Genomic DNA, 6,000 nt, shown 5'->3' on the forward strand with positions numbered 1-6,000 from the left:
CTGACAGTGCCTATCCACCTTATCAACCCTCACCGGACAGTATTGATGTCTCAACTTATGCTGGATACATAGTTCTGGAATGCAAAGATGACTTCTAAGAATCACACCCTCATCTTATAGTCTGTGTATTCCCATTCTTGGGTTCACTCGGTGCTAATTCCTACTCCCATCTGAATAGACTCTGAACATAATTTGCTGAACTGAACATGGGCTAAGTTATTGAATTTCGTTGACTGATGGAATACTACTGATATCTGATAACTGACTGAGTTCATGAGATCATAGAGCTTTCCTGAGTCATAAGACTGTCTGAAGTCTAAGAATTCATAGCTTGACTGAGAATATCGTGAAAAAATGACATGTCTCTAGACACACAGCTAATGTTTCGGGTACGAGTACCCCAAAGACTCGATGGAAGGAAACTGACCAAGCATAAATTACTTGAACATACAACTAACATCATAATCCATAATACATTTATAGAAGCATTTCATTAAAATATGTGATAGGCATAACTTATACATACATGGGGATTTCATGGTATCATGCTAATTAGGTACTTTTCCTTCATCTGGGCATTTAATAAAACATATTGTAGGCATGGTACATGTAAACATCATGGTTAAATTCTAATTTCATCATTCAAGGGTTTAGTTATAGGTTTGTATGAATCTGTATCTATAATAATTTAACCCACATAGAATTTATCACCCAACATGGAGTAGAATTCAATTTCTCATTATCCACAGGAACAAGAGCAGCCAAATCATGAAATTCATAAGAAAATCCATAAACTTGAATTTAGGAAAGGGATTCTTGGGATTCATGGACTAAAGGAGTCCATGAATGAACACTATGCATACCTTGATTCGTAAATACATGAAGATTGACTGAGCAAATTCTTGATTTTGAATCTTCTATGACAAGCCCTAGGTTTTTGAGAGAAGAGTGTATTTTGGGTGAAAAGTGGTTGAATCACGTGTTAAAGGGATTAAATAGGGATGAAAAATTGACCCTTTTAACCCTGGACGTGTCTAGTAATTTCAGTAAAAATTTCCTAATTTTGACCCCTGGCGCGACGCGGCGCTGTCACGCTATGTCGCTGGAATTTGACAATTGGGAAATTAAGGGATGGCGCAATGCGGAGCCATCGCGTTGCCCCTTCTTTTGCGACGTGGAACTTTGGCACACCACGGAGGAAATCATGTTGAGACACTGGAAAAGGACAATTGCCATTTTACCTTGTGGCGCGGCGCGCCACTGACCAATATGGCGTTGTTTTACGATAGGAACTTGAAAGAGTCATAACTTCTTACCTGGTTATCGAATTTAGGCAAATTTTATATCGATGGAAAGCTTATTGAATTTCTCACATGACAAAAGGTGAAAATCTTAAAATAACGCATGTACAAAAGTGGATTCATCTTTCAAAGAAAGCACCTAATATTTTTTAGATGATTTCAAGCTAGGAAAAGGTATGGGGTATTACAATCCACCATGATCCCCTCAATAGACACAACATGACCCAAAAATGTAACTAGAATTCATATTTAGAGAACTTAGCATATAACTGTTGATTTTTCAAGGTACGTAATACAATGTGGTGGTGATCGGTATAATCCTCCTTACTCTTAGAGTATACCAAAATATCATCAATGAAGACAATTACGAACAAATCCAGAAACTGGCAAAAGACCCTATTCATCAAACCTATAAATATCACTAGGGCATTAGCCAAGCCAAAAGACTTAACCAAGAATTCAAAATGCCCATACCGGGTGCGAAAAGTTGTCTTAGGGATATCCATCTCACTAATTTTTAACTGATGATACCCATACCGAAGATCGATCTTAGAGAATAATTTGGCTCCCTAAAGCTAATCAAAGAGATCATCAATTCTTAGAAGTGGGTACTTATTCTTTACCGTAACCTTGTTCAGTTGTCGATAATCAATAGACATTCGAAGGGAAGCATCCTTCTTATGCACGAACAAGAAGAGTTTATCCCACGAGGAGACACTAGGATGGATGAAACCCTGGTCTAAAAGATCCTTTAGCTACTCCTTAAGCTCCTTCAACTCAGATGAAGCCATTCTATACGGGGGAATAGAGATAGGACGGATTTCCAAAACAAGGTCAATACCAAAATCAATCTCCCTATCGAGAGGTACATCAGAAGATCATTAGGAAAAACCTCCAAAAATTCATTCTCCATCGAGAAAGAATGTAAAGAAGGACCCTCCGAGTTAGAATTTTAATTCGGACCAAATGATAGAGACATCCCTTAGAAATTAATATGATATGAATCTCACCTTAGGCTCTAAGGAACCACCCTCCCATTTAATAACTGTCTCATTAGTGAATTTAGACATGACCTTACGGGTCTGACAATCTACAAAAGCATAGAATGAGTGCAGCCAGTCCATCCGTATAATAATATCAAAATTAACCATATCTAACTCTATCAAATCCACTAGAGTTTCCCTATTACCAACAGATACCACATACCCTCTATAGACTCTTCTAGCAACCACATAGTTTTCTATCGAGGTAGAAACATAAAAAGGATCAGAAATACATTTAGGACAAAAACCAAAATGCATGGCCACAAATGGGGTCACATAAAAGAGAGTGGACCATAGATCAAGTAAACAATACACATCACGGGAAAAGAGTTTCAACATACCAGTAATGACATTTGAAGATGCCTCAGACTCCTGATGAGAAGAAAGAGCATATTAGCAATTTCGGCTAGTGCTAGTACCAGTACCAGAAGCAGAAGCAGCGCTCTTTGGTGCAGGAGCTAATGAAGAGGAATCAAGAACCTTATTGGCCCAGAAGAAACCCTAGAAAGACAACCATCCTATATGCGGCCAATCTGACCATAATTAAAACATCAGTTTCACCCCTTCTCATATTGTCCATGGTTTAGTTGACCACAAAATCTGCAAAGGGGATATGATAGAGCAGACTGAGCCCCACTATCCTGGAATCGGGCACCCTATGCCTTGTACCCTCTATCATGCTAAGAGAAATGATCACCCAATGGCTTCGGGTAAGGAGTACTAGTCGTAGAGAAAGAATCAGAACTCTCCCACTTTTTCTTAGGCCACTTTTCCTTATCTCTACCATTCTACTACTGGCCTCCACCCTGCTCAAAAAATCTAAATTTCTTACTCTGCCCCCAATCTCAACCTGCTTCTTCTTTTCTTCCTCAACCTACTGCATATACACCACAAGCTGAGAAATATCCATATCCTTGTTCAACAAGGAAGGTTTACTCTACAAAATTAACTCATAGGACAACCTTGAAGCAAACTTATGTATTCTAGCTCTCATATTAGACACCAACTCAGGAGCATACTTGGACAACTGATGGAATTTTAAGGCATACTCCTTGACCGACATCCTACCCTGCCTCAGATTCATAAATTCCTCTATTTTTGCCTTCCTCAACTTCTGAGGAAAGAAGAGATCCAAAAAAACACTAGAGAAATCATTTCACAGTGCAGAGTCAACCTTAATACCAGTAAAATTTGGAGGACTCAACCTCATGAATTGGCCCACCCTTGTGCCTCAGAAGATGGAGTACTATGCTTGGACTGAGAAGCTACCAACCGAGCCAACATATGAATAGACTGATGAAACTCAGCGTTTGTCACATCAACCTGAGGAGATTGAGGAGGGATGGAGGGAACTGGTGGAACTCTAGAAGGGCAATCAGGAACTGGACCCCTAGACTGAGTCTGAACCCAATAAGAGTGTTCTATCAACAGTGTCCCTAAGTGGAACAGAGAAGCTTTTATAAGCTTCAGATAGTCTAGGAGGCATGATCTAAAAAGGCGAGCAAATGGGAATTACAGAAATCCAAGACCTTAGATTCTATAGCTCGAAGTAAGGCAATAAGAAAGGGAAATATTCCTAAATCTCTCATAGTCTCTCTCTTATAAGTATGGTGTTCTACACACCCATAAAAAATACTGTACTTAACACGGATTTATGGACACTTAATTGATCATAAACCTGGCTCTGATACCACCTTTTTTATGACCCAAACCAGGGCCTAACCGTGATGGGTATCTCAAGTCCCACATGGACAAGAGAAAACCTCCTTCACCTAATAAACCAAAGAAACACCCTCAATTGTTCGATGAATTCTGAACATATAACAAGATAGCGCATAACATAACTAAGGATAATTCATGATATGTTTATACCAACCACTGGCAACCGGACAACCGTCTGTCACCAAAACAATCAACCAAACCACCCAAGTCCACAGTAGTTCTACAAAGCCTCTACATAACTGAAAGACAATAAAATATTGGCACATGCCCCCGACAATAGCCAAAACCAATATCCAAAAGATTGTCAAAACATAAAAATAAAACCATAATATGAACTGGGGTCTTCCGAAGAATGAAAGATCACCACTTCAATCTAAATCACTAATTGATCCTGAATCCAAGTCACTGAGCAGGAGAGGTGGAAGTATGGCTAGTTCCTATATCGCATGGGAATACAACATCTGAAAATGGTTAGTGATTGGAGCGCTAGCATTTAACTTAGGGATAGAGAAACAAAATAAGCCATGTAAAAGTTGAAAACCAGTACAACAGTCAATGCATAATATCATGTGAAATACATATACATATATAATACCACATGCTAGGGTAGAGAGTAAGGCTTAACATGAACTTTGAAAACCTTAACCTAGGTTGTATAGCATAATCTTCATATACAAGGCACCCACGGGCTATGTGGACCTAGCTCTCTCCTAGTTGGAAGGGCCCCAGTGCGTGTAGCTGCACGAACCAGAGAATATTCATATCTGTATATGCCTTTATGGGGGAGTCAAACCTCCCGGCATAGTCAAGGTGACTTAAGTACCAATGCATACAATATGGGGAACTCGAACCTTCTATTCATATATTCAGTTCGGGGGACTGGAACCTCCCAGTCATATTGACCCTCGCACAGACTCTCGCAATTTCCATTATTAGTCCTTCGGACTCTAATTTTGCGGCTTGGCTACAAATCCCATTTTAAAGCCCAATTAAAACAATCATTACACATACACAACCATTAATCCAATTACTTACCAAAGGCATCCCATTGGTATTGTCATACCAGCCTCACTTACAAGCGTACAACATGCCATAACCATTATTAATTATCTGGGACTCGAACCCATTGTCTAACAAAGATGTCAATTCAATTCATCCTTTAGGGACTTGAACCCATTTAGTGTTTCAAATCAATTTATGGCCAACATGGCCTTCATAAAATTATTTACCAATCATTAACATTCTTAGACCAATTCCTTAGTTTAAAACATTATTCAACACGTGACACGATCTTTCTCATTGACAATTTCACAAACAGGTTGAGGGCATACCATTATCAAAACCAAAAAACCATTAAATTTAGGTGTAAATATGACCCCTTATTTAAACCACGATTCCTATGCACCCATATGTGCAAAAAATTATTAAAACATGTATAATTATAAATTACATCATGAGAAGTAATACCCAACAATATTCATTCAAACTCTCAACCTTAGTTTTCAAAACCACCATTAATGACTCATGAATAATGTTTTAAACAAGTGATTTTAGTGAACTAACAATAAAGGAAGAGTCACATGGCTGAGTTACGAAGATTCACGGAGAGAATTTGATTATCAAGCCCTTAGATGACCACTTTGTAGAAACCCTTACCTAATCTTTCTTGAGAGATTTTAGAGAGAGTTTGATCTTGCAAATGGTATAATGAATGACCAAAAGGTGTTATAAGACGTGGGGTCTTAAGGGCTTGGGTTGGAAAATGCCAAAAGCATCCCCATCTTAAAGCTGTAAAATCTCGCCTTTGGTTATGAGTCAAGCCATTTACTTGTCACCACAACTTACGACTCGTACTATTAAGTCATCACCAAGACAGATAATTGGACACCACACACTGTCCAACTAACTACTTTCTAGTCTCGCTCGTCACTAAA

The sequence above is a fragment of the Capsicum annuum genome, chromosome 6 (assembly GCF_002878395.1).
Source record: "Capsicum annuum cultivar UCD-10X-F1 chromosome 6, UCD10Xv1.1, whole genome shotgun sequence".
Taxonomy (NCBI): domain Eukaryota; kingdom Viridiplantae; phylum Streptophyta; class Magnoliopsida; order Solanales; family Solanaceae; genus Capsicum; species Capsicum annuum.